The sequence below is a fragment of the Phyllobates terribilis genome, unplaced genomic scaffold, assembly GCF_046119375.1.
Source record: "Phyllobates terribilis strain yellow unplaced genomic scaffold, ASM4611937v1 Scaffold_1__5_contigs__length_1240528914, whole genome shotgun sequence".
NCBI lineage: Eukaryota > Metazoa > Chordata > Amphibia > Anura > Dendrobatidae > Phyllobates > Phyllobates terribilis.
The window spans coordinates 127,140,359-127,156,438 of NW_027362761.1; positions in this window are offsets into that span (position 1 = coordinate 127,140,359).

Here is a 16,080-nt window from a genome sequence, read left to right on the forward strand (position 1 = left end):
AAGGCTCAACTAGAAACCGGAGGCTGCAGCATTTCATGTACTGCAGGCAAAAGTCCACACCAGTCTCACTAAGAAGGTAGCCACATAGGACCCAGGGGACCGAACACACGTCGCCCGCCAAGGCCCGAGGATACCAGATCGAAGTGTCACTGGGTGTGAGGTGCAGGGAGAAGGTCAGAGAAAGGACACAAAGAAGGGGGTCCTGCTAAGTACTCCGGAGCTATCTGGGGGTGGACTGAGCCCTTCACTGAGTATGCACAGCATGACGGGGGAGATTGCTCTGGTACCTGTAATCTGGACTGCAACAACTGTGAGTAAAGATCTTGGGACTGCATCACACGGACTTTGTGTTCATTACTGACTCCCTGCACTACAACCACCATCATCCACCCACACTGCCCTGAAGCTACACTCTTCCTGTGGGGAGTAATAATACCATTGCTGTAAAACCACCAGCTTCAGAGGACTGTTCCGCAGCGGCGCCCCCTTTGGCTGCACTCCACAGGTGGCATAGTCGGACATTATAAAACCCATATATACAAATTACCCTTGGATTGACTGCCCTGGGTCACGGACCGGGTCACCGCCACAGTGACTACAACCCCTAGCGTCTACCGGCCCGGCTCCGGGTACCCCACGGCCCAGGGGGCGCATCAACTTCATAGGTCCCTGATCTGAGACCACTCCTGCAGCGTGATTTGCCCCACCTCTGGATCTCGTTGGCCCAGGCTATACGTCAGAACGTATTGCACCAGGGCTTGTCGGTGCTGCCACAGTCGCTGCAACATGTGCAGAGTTGAATTCCACCGTGTCGGCACATCGCATTTCAGCCGGTGAACTGGCAGGCCCAACGACTTCTGTAGAGATGTAAGTCGTTGAGCTGCGGGATGCGAACGGCGGAAATGAGCACACAGCGACCGTGCCCTCTACAGAAGGTCATCTAGTCCGGGATAGTGGGCTAAAAATTGCTGGACAACCAGGTTCAACACGTGAGCCATACAAGGCACGTGTGTGACAATGCCCCGGCGAAGGACCGCACCCAGGTTTGCAGCATTGTCACACACGGCCTTCCCTGGTTGCAGGTCCAGTGGAGATAACCATCCATGAAGCTGACCACAACTCCTCTGCTGTGTGACTCACATTTCCCAGACATTTCAAAGTAAACACTGATGCCCTTGAGCCCTGCTGCCAGCATAGTAAGGAGGTGTGCAGGATTCCTTCTGTGCAGTTAGAAAGCAGGTGGCATTACCAGACAGGCTTTGGGTGCAGGTGGAGGACCGAGAGGAGGTTGAGGAGGCAGAAGCAGTGGAGGAACTTCGAGATAAAGAGGATTGACTCACAACTCGTGGGGATGGTAAGACTTGGACAGCAGCCCCTTGTCCTGCTGTCACCATAGTTACCCAGTGCCCAGTCAGCGACATGTAACGCCCCTGTCCATGCCTACTAGTCCAAGTGTCTGTGGTGAAATGCACCCTGTCACACACAGAGTTTCTCAAAGAAGCGGTGATGTTGTGTGCGACATGCTGGTGGAGCTCAGGCACACCTTTCTTTGAGAAGTAGTGCCGAATGGGCATCTGGTACTGGGGCACTGACGGACATAAGGTATCGAAAATGCTCTGTGTCCACCAGGCGGAAAGGCAGCATTTCTGTAGCCAAGAGCTTGCAGATGGTGAAATTCAACCTCTTAGCTTTGTCATGGCTAGGAGGAAATGGTCTTTTACTTGTCCACATCTGAGGGACCGAGGGCTGGCTGTTGTGCTTAGACGGGGTTGAGTAGGGTGTCCCCGGCAAACTGCCGGTCTGTGAGGATGATGCAGGCGAACATGTTAGGTTGCCTTGATCCAAAGGTGGTGCTCTCGATGTCAGAGAGCGCTCAACACCAGCAGGTGTTTCCACTTCCAAATGAACTGACGACCTGCCAATCAAACTGGCTGTTGCGGGTAAAGAGGTGGCAGGTCTGTGTCCAAAAACATGTGTGACTGCTGTCCCCCCAGTCACAGAGGATGAAGAGGCCGCAGATGCACAAGATGGGGCAGACGGTGGTTGGCCCGGCCGGCTAGGCCGCATTGTAGCAAGGGTGAGCTTCCCACTGCAACTTATGCTTCATATCCATGTGACGGTTCATGCATGAAGTACTCATACTATGGATTTTTTGGCCTCTACTTAGCTTTTGGTGACAAATATTACAGATAACACGAGTTGGGTCATCCTTATTGATCTGAAAAAATGCCCAGGCTATGCAAAGCTTAGAGCCCATGCGACCTGAAGAGCCACTACGACTTGTGGTCAGAAGGAGAGTTGTGGTTGAGGATGCAGTTGTTGACGTGCTTCCAGTACTCTGTCTCTGTCCAGGAAGGCGCAACCTAACCTCGTCTTCAATAGCATCTGTGACGACCAGCTGCGCTTGGTATCACAGATCCTAGAAGAGTGCATTGATGGAATCCTCCACAAGAGGCCCCCATAAACATTCACACATCTCCACCTTCCACCTCAGACCAGCAGAGGGAGCCCGTTAGGGATATAAATAGGAAAGGTAGAGCTAGGCAGTTCAGTTCCTCTGAAGAGTTCTTGCAGTAGAGAAGCCTAAGAGAGGTCAGTCTGCAGTGGAGCTCAGTCTAGTCTAGAGAACTCAGTTAATAGTTCAGCAGTGGAGCACGAGGCTCCTGCTACCTAGATTCAGGGAGCCCAGTTACAGCTTAAGGTGTGCCGGCGCTATAAGATCGGTGAAGCACGGCAAGCTGCCGTTAGTGTGTATAGCCTAGTGAGGGCCCGAGTATGCCGAAGGCGAGTGGCGAGTTAGTACATAAGGGGCAGAGGAGCTTAACCAGCTCACCCCGAAGCATTTACCGGACACCGGATCCGAGCTTACCGTGATCTCTATGACCCAGTAAGGCATAACCGGAATCCCTGGAGAACTACAAGTCTCAGGATCGCTAAGGTGCTGATACATAACAGAGCCAGGAGATGCTTAGGCCCCGCATACTGGGAGCGTGAACTCCAATACAAGGCCCTACCATAAGGTCAGCCAGCGCAGGACAGAGACAAAGTTAGGCCTAGCTCCAGGCAGGTCAGAAACTTACTACGCAGAGGCAAGAAACAGGAGGCGCTACACCCGCTCATTGGGGAGGATCCTGATATGCACCCTTTACCCTACAGTGCTCCGGGATGTGCCTGAATTTCCACCAGTAAAAGGTACTGAAGTGACTACCGTGTCCGTTCCCGTTCTTGCTCTGACCCAGCTGGGTCTCGCCTGTCCTGCATTCCCCCTGCATACGCTGCCTTGAGGCCTAGCTACACCTGTGGGGAGCTATACCATCGAGCTGACTTATCACCGGCCTCAGTGGACTGCTGCAGCGGTGGTGCTTCTCACCAGATACCACAGGTGGCGTCACGAACTCTTATAAAATTAACAATTATCCACCCTTTTAAAGAGTGACCCCAGGGTACGGGCCCGGGAGCCGACCACCGCGACATCCCCAAGGCCAGGCAAAGGCCCGGGTACCGAGTCAGCCCCATCCCCTAGGCTAGTCACATCCTCCTCCACCTCCTCTGCTGACCTCATCGACTGGCTGACTGTGGGTTGACAGTAAGTCCAACTCCAACCTCGTCATCAACACCCAGTGTGTTCTCACACCCATCGTCTTCAGAGCCAACCTCTTCCTGCCCTGACCGAAAAGTCAAGCTGTCGCTCCAATCAGGTATTTGAGTCTCATCATCGTCTTCATCATTGTCTCCACAAACAGGAGTTACAGTTTGGGAACGAGGGTCTACATTATGCTCAGAACCTTATTCATCTGGTCCTGGATCAGACTTATAAAGATTCTGGGCATCAGTGCAGATCATTTCCTCGTCTGGATTAACAGAAGCTCTGGAGCAGACCTCCGTTTCCCAGGCTATAGTATGAGTAAACAGCTGGGAAGACTCAACCATCTGTGTTACCCCATACTCAGACGGGCAGCTGGAGACTTGGGAGCTGTGAGGAAGCAAGTGCGATTGGGGTGACACCTCTGAGGACTGGAGTATTTGTGATGTTGAAGTTGAGGTGGAGGAGAGCCCTCTTGAAGGAGCACTTGATATCCGTTGAAGCACCTGCTGTTTTTGTGCCTCATCTGGAATTTGTAGCGATGGGCGTGTCCGTAAGAAAGGGATCGTTTCACATTGTCCACGAAAAGAAGTAGACATCTTAGTTTGGCTGGAAGATGGTCTTTCTTATGCAGATGCTACTCACCCCCCCCCACCGCGGGGGGGCTCGACCCACCAGCGGACAGGTACCAGTATTGGGAGAGGGGGGCTGGCCGTCAGGGTCCACCGCGGCTCTGGCACAAACCCGGCGACATGGAGGTCGCACGGGCAGGAACGGACTGGCCATGTCGGCTTCGCACTTTTTTGGTTTTAGAAGGGCATGACATGCCTATATCTGTGTCTCCCCCTCCTTTTACTCCTCCACCTCTTTCCTTTTCGCATGACTATATGTACTTGTCACTTTTCCATGTGTTATTTGTGTCTACTGAGCTGTTTGTCAGCTTTTGGACACCTTTGAAGGTGTTTTCTATGTGTTTCTATGTGTTTTTGTTTGCCTGCCATTGGTTTTAACGGTGTTCGAAGGTGTTCGTCGAACAGTTCGACGAACAGTTCGGCGAGCATACGGGTGTTCGACGAACCGAACCGAACTCAAACACTAGGGGGTGGCTCAACACTATTGTTAAGTATATAATTCAGCATGTTTTAATTCGTAATTTTGATGCCTTCAGTGTGAATGTACAATTTTCATAGTCATGAAAATACAGAAAAATCTTTAAATGAGAAGGTGTGTCCAAACTTTTGGTCTGTACTGTATGTACCATAATCCAAAACTGTGAGGACTCCACCAAGATGGTGAGCTGCGATGACCCCATAATTAGCGTCCCTATCCCGCTTCTCTGTCTTCTGAAACACTCTCTGCTCACGATCAAAGAGGATGCATTGCAGGCAGAGCACGATGAGATGGAGCAAGGAACCATACAGGGTGATTACACACAGCCCAGCCTCATCTCATCCCAATGTGGATTGGGTGACAATGAGGAAGAGGAGGAGGAGGAATAACAGGAGCTAGTTTCATGAGCTATAGACAGTACTACCTGTACAACTGTCATACTGTCTGCTCAGTATTTATAGCCTGAGGACAGAGCGGAGGAGGAGGAGAGCATGGTCACTCGTCCTCTTGGTGAGGACACGGAAGTCTTGCCTGTTAGCAGTCTGGCACGCATGGTTGAGTTTATGTTACGCTGCCTTTCCCATGACCCTCACATTCTTAAAATTTTGGGTGACAGTCATTACTGGTTGGTGACACTTCTAGAGCCACGCTACAAGGAGAACTTTATATCTCTTATTCCTGCGTCGGACAGGTCTACAAAAATGGGGCAGTACCAGAAGGCCCTTGTTGCAGAACTATTAAAAAAATTTCCATCTGAAAATGCTGGCGGAAGAGGTCATAGTTCGTTGGACAACCAAGGACTACAGACGAGACAGACACAACTCCAATCCAGCAGAAGCAGGGAAAGTTCTGGGAGAATTTTCCTAGCCTCTCCTATCGCACAAGCCCTGAGGCGCGGGGTACTCTCACAAGGAGTGCAAAGTTTGGGAAGATGCTGAGGGATTACCTTGCCTACCGTACCAACGTCTCCCGTGATTCCTCTGTGCCTTATAATTATTGGGTATCCAAGGTGGATACGTGGAATGAACTGGCTCTCTATGCCTTGGAGGTCATGGCCTGCCCTGCCTCCAGCGTTTAATCAGAGTTGGTTTTTAGTGCCGCTGGTTGAATTATAACGGATAAGCGTATCCGCCTGTCAACTAAAAATGATGACAGGCTGACTCTTATAAAAATGAACAAGGGCTGGATTGGGCCAGACTTCACAACACCACCAAATGATAGCAGCGTAACATAAACTCAAATCCAATGTCTTTTTTTTGGGAGGTGTATTCCCATGCACCTTTTCACACCCACACATGCCTTTGGAAGTGCATTGAGGTGAAGGGTACATTGCTGGAAAAGGAAAAAAAAAAAAAAAAAAATCTCTTTAAATCTCTTAGTTTGCGAGTGTTAACTAGCTGCGTGTGTCTGGAGCGTAAGTGCGAACGAAAGTAAGTGTGTGACTTGTTTTTCAGTGACTTTGGATTCAGGGAGTTTGGAAGGGAGGACTTAGGACTGAATTGCTGACTGTATTTCATCTTTCTTTACTTTACTTTTTACTTAATTAATCCACCTGACCTACTTATCTGATTCCCCCGTCCATACTTGATACTTAATTGATCCCCCGTCCATACTTTACTGATCCCCCGCTGATATCTAATTGATACACTTGCACATCCCTAATTGATCCCCGTCCATACACCTATAAATAAATAATTGTGTTTTGTACTTGTATATATATACTGACTGTATCCCCATATTTAGAATGACGTCCATTTTGGCCGGAGCCGTGCAGTGTACATCTTGCGCAATGTATGCATTCCGTGAGCAACCGCTCGAGGATTCATACTGCTGCAAGAGATGTGAGCATATCGTGCACTTGGAAGCCCAAATTCTGGATCTAAGTGCTCAGATAGCGGTACTGAGGAGCATCGACAACATGGAACGGAGTTTGCTGCTCACCGAGCAGACACTCAATGGGTCAATACTGGGGGTGGAGCATAGAGGGGAAGTGCAGGCTGAACAGGCAGGGAGCTGGATAACAGTTAGGAGGGATAGAGGGAAGAAGTATAGGAAGGCTGGTTCAGAACCGGCATTATTGGAGCACGACAGATCCTCTGACCGCCGGGGGAGTGTATGCTCCAGTAATGAGGGGGAGGGGGGAAGTGTAGGGCAGGCAAGACAGGTTCTGGTAGTGGGTGACTCTATTATTAGGGGGACAGACAGGGCAATCTGTCACAAAGACCGGGATCGCCGAACGGTGTGCTGCCTCCCTGGCGCTCGAGTCCGGCACATCGCGGATCGGGTTGACAGGTTACTGGGTGGGGCTGGCGAAGACCCAGCGGTCATGGTCCACATCGGCACCAATGACAAAGTGAGTGGTAGATGGAGGGTCCTTAAAAATGATTTCAGGGACCTAGGTAGGAAGCTTAGGGCAAGGACCTCCAAGGTAGTTTTCTCAGAAATACTACCAATCCCGCGAGCCACACAGGAGCGCCAACGGGAAGTTAGGGAGGTGAATAAGTGGCTAAAGAGTTGGTGCAAGGCAGAAGGGTTTGGGTTCATGGAGAACTGGGCCGACTTCGCGGTCGGCTACAGGCTCTACCGTAGGGACGGGCTGCACCTCAATGGGGAGGGTGCAGCGGTGCTGGGGAAGAAGATGGCTAATAGGTTGGAGGAGTTTTTAAACTAGAGACGGGGGGGGGAAACCAAGGAAATAGGTGGGATGTGAGGCAAGCAAGGGGGAAGGGGAGAAGTGAATATAATGAGGGTGGAGAGGGGGGTGGGGATAGTACAGTTAGATCGTTAGAGAAGAATAGGATGCTAAATTACCCCAAAGTTTTATCTTGCATGCTGACCAACGCAAGAAGCCTGACCAATAAGGTGGATGAGCTGCAGGCGCTTATATCGGAGGAGAGGTATGACATCGTAGGTATAACAGAGACTTGGCTAGACGATAGCTACGACTGGGCGGTAAATTTATTAGATTATAGTTTATTTAGAAGGGACCGGAAACAGGGGAAAGGCGGAGGAGTCTGCTTATATGTAAAGTCATGTCTAAAACCCAGACTAAGGGAAGATATAGGAGAGGGAGAAGAGGGGGTCGAGTCCATGTGGGTAGAGATAGAGGGAACTAAAAATAATAATAAAATATTACTGGGGGTCTGCTATAAGCCACCAAATATAACAGAGGAGAATGAGAATCTGCTATTAGGACAAATAGACAAAGTAGCAAAACATAATGAAGTGATTGTAATGGGGGATTTCAACTACCCGGATATTGACTGGGAAACAGAAACCTGTAGATCTCAGAAAGGAAAAAGGTTCTTGACAAATATTAAGGATAATTATCTCTCCCAACTAGTGCAGGAACCAACGAGAGGGAAGGCCGTGTTGGACTTAATATTGACTAATAGGCCTGATAGAATAACTGAGGTACAGATAGGGGGGCACCTAGGTAATAGCGACCATAATATTATCGACTTCAAAATGCCCTTCAGTAGGGTTATCAATAAGAGAACAACAAAAACATTAAACTTTAGGAGGGCGAAGTTTGATCAGCTGAAAGAAAACCTTCAACTTATTGACTGGGACAAAGTTCTTAATCAATGGAATACGAATAGTAAATGGGAAACCTTCAAAAGAATTCTGAATACTCAGTGCGAGAGGTATATACCATATGGGAATAAAAGGGCCAGAAATAAGAGGAAACCAATATGGTTGAACAAGAACGTAAAAGGGACGTTAAATAGCAAAAAAGAGGCATTCAAGAGATTAAAACAGGAAAACAGTAAGGAGGCACTAAAGTGTTACAAGGAAAAAACGAGAACCTGCAAAAAACAAATAAAAATAGCGAAGGAGGAAACAGAGAAACGTATTGCTAGGGAAAGTAGATCAAATCCCAAACTGTTCTTTACGTATATAAATAGTAAAAGGATTAAATCGGATAATATTGGACCGATAAAAAGTGAGGAAGGCAAAATCATAGAGAAAGATGAGGATAAAGCTAATCTATTAAATAATTTTTTTTCGACAACTTTCACAAAGGAAATCGAACTAACAGGAGAAATGAGAAGTGACAAACTTAATCCTCCACTAAGTATGACAAATCTAACCCAAGCTGGGGTACAGAAACGCCTCAGTAACATTAAAATAAACAAATCACCAGGACCTGATGGCATACACCCACGGGTACTAAGGGAACTAAGTAATGTGATAGACAGACCGTTATATCTTATATTTAAGGACTCTGTTGAGACTGGGTCTGTGCCACTTGATTGGCGACAGGCGAATGTAGTGCCAATATTCAAAAAGGGAGTGAAAAATGACGCCGGAAACTATCGGCCGGTGAGTCTGACGTCCGTTGTGGGCCAAATTTTTGAAAGCTTCATTAAAGAGGCAATTACGGAGCATCTTGATGCTAATAATCTTTTAATCCCGAACCAACATGGATTCATGAGGAATCGCTCCTGCCAAACAAACCTGATTGACTTCTACGAGGAGGTTAGCTCTCGAGTAGATCAGGGGGAACCAGTGGATGTCGTGTATCTCGACTTCTCAAAAGCGTTCGATAGCGTGCCACATAATAGGTTGGTATACAAATTGAGAATGATGGGGTTGGGGGAAAATGTCTGCAAGTGGGTAGCTAACTGGCTAAAGGATAGAAGGCAGAGGGTGATTATAAATGGAATATACTCAGATTGGGTAAGCGTCACTAGTGGGGTACCACAGGGGTCTGTACTAGGCCCAATGTTATTTAATATCTTTATTAACGACATAGTCAACGGGATAAATAGTAAAATATCAATATTTGCAGATGACACAAAGTTATGTAAAACAATTAATACAAAAGAGGACAGTGCAGACCTACAGAGGGATTTGGATAAGCTGGGTAGGTGGAGCATTAAATGGCAAATGAGGTTTAACGAGGAGAAATGTAAGGTCATACATATGGGAAGGAAAAATGGAAGTCACCAGTACTCACTGAATGGGAAATCATTGGGGAATTCAGAGATGGAGAAGGACTTGGGCATCTTGATTGATAGCAAACTAAATTGGAGTGCCCAAAGTCAGGCCGCTGCTGTAAGGGCAAACAGGGTAATGGGATGTATCAGAAGAGGTATAGCTGCAAAGGATGAGAACATTGTTCTTCCACTGTACAAAGCACTGGTCAGACCACACTTGGAATACTGTGCTCAGTTATGGGCCCCAATATATAGAAAGGATATAAATGAGCTTGAAAAGGTACAAAGGAGGGCAACAAAATTAATAAAGGGAATGGAGGGACTGCAATACCCAGAGAGGCTGGCAAAACTAGGACTATTCAGCCTGGAAAAGAGAAGGTTGAGGGGGGACATAATAAATGTGTACAAATATGTTAGGGGACAGTATAGAGATCTTGCCCGGGATTTGTTCAAAAGGAGGGATATTACGGTAACAAGAGGGCATTCTCTAAGACTGGAAGAGAAAAGGTTTCAGCACCAGCATAGGAAGGGGTTCTTTACGGTAAGAGCAGTGAGAATATGGAATTCACTGAGTGAGGAGACGGTAATGTCAGATTCACTACACCAGTTCAAGCGGGGACTGGATGCATTTCTAGATACCAGGCAGATTTCAGCATATACTTAAAAATAAAATAAAATAATAGGTTGATACAGGGATTTATTCTGACTGCTGGTTTCAGAGTCGGGAGGGAATTTTTCCTCAGGTGAAGATTGGCCAAATCATTTGGGGTTTTTGCCCTCCTCTGGATCAACTTTAGCAATTACAGAACTAACAGGTCGAACTTGATGGACGCAAGTCTTTATTCGGCTTTACAAACAAACTATATGCATACACTTCCTGATTTTGGCTATTTGCTCTTGTCCTCCTCCTTCTCCTCATCTTCATCCTCCACCACCATATCACCAGGGTTATCGTGGTCCTTGATGTAACACCCACATAATTTTTTAAAGGGTGTTTATGATGCCCGTAAAATATTTTTTTTATACAGTATGTTCATGTATACCCCCTAGGGGTAAATGTTTGTCAGCCCATACAACGTATGGGCATTACAAGTATAGTACAAGTAGACCTGCTCCTTTCTAATGGGAACATTTTTTTATTAGGCCCTCTAAGTCTCTTCCAAGGGGCATTGGAGTTCCTCCCAATTTTTGGTAGCCCTTGCATTCACTGCATAGGCCAACACTATGGGAGACCCACTTCCTAATAATGGCAACATTTTTTCATGAGGCCCTGTACGTCTCTTCCAAAGGGCATTGGAATGCCTCCCAATTTTTGGCAGCCCTTGCATTCACTGTATAGGCCAACCCTATGGGAGACTCTCTCCTTTCTAATGGGAATTTGCCGTTACTGTGGCCCTGCTCTATGTGTCTTTAAATTGTTAGTGGGGTTTTTCCTAAACTTGGTCAGCCGTTGGACTCACTGCATACCCTATAACTGTATAGCAGACTCTCTCCTTTCTAATGGGAAAATGTCATACTCATTACTGTGGCCCTGCTCTATATGTCTTAAAATTCTTAGTGGGGTTTTTCCCAAATTTTGGCTGCCCTTGCAGTCACAGCATGGGCATTACCACTATAGGAGACCCGCTCCATTATAATGGGAACATTTTTTTCACTGAGACCCTCCTCTATGTCTCTTCACAGGGGTATTGGGTTGCGTCCGAATTTTTGGCAGCCCTTGCAGTCACTGCATACGCAATAACAGTATAGGAGATTCACTCGTTAATAATGGGTACAACAAAGCATAGCCGGCTGATGGCTCTCCAACAATAGCGAGGGCCCACTGCTGGCATTTTAAGAATAGTAAGGGCCTCCTGATGGACCTATAAAAATAGGCTTTGTGACTTTCAGAGTCCCTCCATCATAAATGAAACAGGATGTGTCTGATGATGTGTCACACACCACATTGCCAGATAAGGTTGTAAAATGTTAAAATGACATTTCCCGGTGAATGCATTTGTCTTATAAAATAACGTAAAAAAAAAAAATAGGATCTTTCTTTAGTATAAAAAACAGAGTCGCCAATGTAACCTCAATGTAATCACATTGTTCAGCTCAGGCACCTCCTCCTCCATTTCCGAAATGATCACATCAGTCACAAGGTGAAAGCACTGCAGCACTGCCTTGGCCATGCGGCAACAGGCTGTGCTGAAGATAACATGCTTAATGCTTAGGTGACAAACTGCCCAGCGCTACAGAGTTGTTGAAGGCTGTAACATAGCAGCCTGCTCTGTGGCTCTCAATGATGAACATACAGCCAGGCATGGTCGTGTGTGACAATGGGCGGAACCTGGTGACGGAGAAATGACAGCCGGAGTAGATACGGTTTCCCTCTATGCCAGTCCTTTCACCGAGCTAATGAATTTGGCTGTAGTAAAATACAACTCACACTGAGCAGCTGTTCAGATAGAAAAACATTGGGCCCACTAAAGGATTTTATTCTGAGGGCTCATCTTTCTCCCCCGCTCAAGAGCCCCATAGCAGCTGCAAAGTTAGCGCTATCATGAACTCTCCTGATGTAGATGCCAGGGCACACAAGAGGATGTCTTTTCAGCGCTGTATGCTGATGATGTGTCACACACCACATGGCCAGATAAGGTTGTAAAATGTTAAAATTTCCCAGTGAATGCATTTGTCTTGGCTGAAAGCAATGCAAAAGTTCAAAAACGCATCAAAAACGCTACGTGTAAACATAGCTCAAGGTGGGGAGGAGTATTTTTGGTTTTGGTTATTTATTTTGCCTTATATGCAAGTCATTACCTTGGAAAGGATGTTCCTTAGCATATTTCACAGGAAAATCAATTTTGGATTTGTTTTTGTATGTTTTATTGTGAGTCCATAAAAGTGGCTTAATACCTCTGACAACGTTGTTGACAGCAGTGGCCTGGGGGTCAGAAATGCTTCCAAGAGTCTTCCTCATGCTGTTCCCATGTCATTTTAGCACTGTTCCCATCGATTTGGGCAATTTTAAGGCCCTCTGCAGACTGCCGGGGGGGTGCCGCCTGAAAAATGCTCCAGTTTCCCATAGACTTACATTGGGCTCGTTGCTCGGGTCGAGCACCCGAGTATTCCAATTTGCTTGACCAGAGCAACGAGTACCCGAGCATTTTAGTACTCGCTCATCACTAGATGCCACCTTCCTTTATTTTTCATCCTCCTCTTTCTGAAGTGATGCTGAGCAGCCACGCAGATGCTTCAGGACAGAAAATGAGCCAGCGCCCACTATTACTGACCGAGTATGGATCTCACCCCCCAGAGATTATGAGCCACTGATTCATGATTTTGCGGCTTAATCAGAAACCCAAATTTGACACCACCTGTCTCACAGAAATAGACATTTTAAAAATATTTTTCTCTGAGGATTTTGTAAACCTCATGGTGGCCCAGACAAATTTGTGCGCCCAGCAATTTTTGGCACAAAACTGTCCTTCATCATTTTCTAACTGGACCCCTGCAGACACAGTAGAAATTATGACGCTTTGGGGCCTAGTCCTTCACATGGGGTTAGTAAAGAAGCCAGAGCTTTCAATATTGGAGTGTTGACATTTTGTATAACACTCCACTGTTCCACATGGCTATAACCCATAAACGATTTGAGGCAATCCACACTTTTTTGCATTAGAATAATAATGCACAATGTCTTCCCTGAGATGACCTGAACTTAGACCGACTTTTCAAAGTTCGGCAGGTCACTGATCACTTCAGCAACAAGTTTGCTGAGGTGTACGTGTCCCAAAGGGACATCTGCATGGATGAGTCCCTAATACATTTCAAAGGGGGACTCAAATTCCGGCAATACCTGCCCAGTAAGAGGGACAGGTATGGAATTAAGCTCTACAAACTATGTGAGAGTACCTCAGGGTACACCCACAGGTTTAGAGTTGATGAAGTGAAGGACATCTGGATTTAACCCCCTGAATGCCCCCCTGTCCTGGGAGTGAGTGGGAAAATTGTGTGGGATTCAGTGCACCCACTGCTGGATCAAGGTTATTACCTCAATCTAGATAACTTTTATACCAGCATCCCACTCTTCAAGCCCCTTTCTGCATGAACTAGTGCAGCCTGCGGTGCTGTCCACAAAAATCAGGGAGGCCTCCCTTAGACTCTAATTGGGCAGCTGCTCAGTAAGGGGTGAGAACAGAGCCCAATGTAGCGACAAAATGCTGGTGGTAAAGTACAAGGACAAGATAGATGTCCTTTTTTATCACTATGTATGGTGATGGCAGCACCTCCACCGCTGTACAAAGTACCTTTACACAGATCACCAGACTATACTTTGTACTAGGGTACAACAAAAACATGGGGCAGTTGATCTCTCTGATCAAGTCCTCCAACCATACAGTGCCATGAGAAAAGCCAAGGTATGGTACAAGAAGCTGGACATGTACATTGTACAGATGGCAATGTACAATGCTTTCATGCTATCATGATGTGCAGGCCAGACGGGTACATACCTTCAGTTTCAAAAAGTAGTGATTAAGGCCCTAAGTTTGGAGGTCAGGAAGAAGCAGGCTCCAGTACTTCCGGAACTGTAGGTGCTCATATTGTATCAGACCGACATTTCCCCAGTGAGATCCCTCAAAGCACAAATAAAGGAAGGTCACAAAAGAGGTGCCGAGTGTGTTATAGAAAGGGGGATACTCAAGGACACACCACTTATCAATGCGACACCTGCCTGTGTGCAATAGAATGCTTCAAACTATACCACACATCCATGGACTACAAAATTCATTCCTGACTTACACAACTCACATATGCCAACCTGACGTACACTACACAACTCACGTATGCCAACCTGACTTACACTACACAACTCACGCATGCCAACCTGATGCACTCTACATGATTTACATATGCCACCACATTATATAATTCACATAGCAGGACACACAAGATCAATTGCAATATAGGGTCACTTTTTGGGGGTTTCCACTGTTTAGGCACATCAGGGACACTCCAAGCACAACATAACGCCCACAGACCATTCCATCAAATTCTGCATTCCAAAACATCACTCCTTGCCTTCCGACCCCTGCCGTGTGCCCAAACAGTAGTTTTGCTCCACATAAGTGGTATCAGCCTTTCTACTGTTTATGCACATCAGGGGTTCTCCAAACGAGACATGGCGTCCGCTCTCGATTCTAGCCAATTTTGCGTTCCAAAAGTCAAGCGGTGCTCCTTCCTACCAAGCCCTGCCATGCGCCCAAACAGTGGCTTTCCTCCACATATGGGGTATCAGCATACTAAAGAGAAATTGCACATCAATTTTTTGGGTCCAGTTTCTCCTGTTACCCTTGTAAAAATAAAAAGATTGGGGCAAAAAGATTGTGGAAAAAATTGGATTTTTTATTTTCACAGCTCTACATTATAAACTGCTGTGAAGTACCACGGGGTTCAAGGTGCTCACCAAACATCTATATAAATTCCTTGAGTAGTCTAGTTTCCAAAATGGGGTCACTTGTGCTTTTTTTCACGGTTTAGACACATCTCCAAACGTGACATGTTGTCTGCTCCAGACAATTTTGCGTTCAAAAAGTCGAACGGTAATCTTCCCTTCCAAGCCCTGCCGTGCATCCAAACAGTGGTTTTCCCCACATATGGTGCATGAGCATACTCAGGAGAAATTTGAAAACAATTTTTGACTCCCATTTTCTTTTGCTACCCTTGTGAAAATAAAAAAATTGGGTCTAAAGTAAAATTTTGGTGAAAAAAAGTTAAATGTTAATAATAAATAATAAACTTCTTAAATGTGGTTTTTAGCACCTTGAGGGGTGCAGGTTTTAGAATCATGTCACTTTTGGGTATTTTCTGTCATATAGGCCTTTCAAAGTCTCTTCAAATGTGATGCAATCCCTAAAAAAATGTAAATTTTGTTGGTCAACTTTTAACCTTTATCACTTCCTAACAAATTTATTTTCTTCAAAAAATGTTCTCATGTTTAGTAGATATGTGGTAAATGTTATTTATTAACTACTTTTTATATCTCTCTAATTTAAAGGCATAAAAAATTAAGTTTGAAAATTGTTACATTTTCTAAATTTTTTGCCAAATTTCCATTTTTTTCACAAATAAACGCAAGTCACATTGAAGACATTTTACGACTATTATGAAGTACAACTAGATGGTGGCCCGATTCTAGCGCATCGGGTATTCTAGCATATGTCTCCCGACCCTCCTTTGTAATGCCCCATGCAGGATGTCACATCCCCCGTATATAATACCCCATGCAGGATGTCACATCCCCTCCTATATAATACCCCATGCAGGAAGTTACATCCCACTATAGTGCCCCATGCAGGATGTCACATCCCCCCTATATAATACCCCATGCAGGATGTCACCTCTCCCCCATATAATGCCCCATGTAGGATGTCACCTCTCCCCCCATATAATTGCCCATGCAGG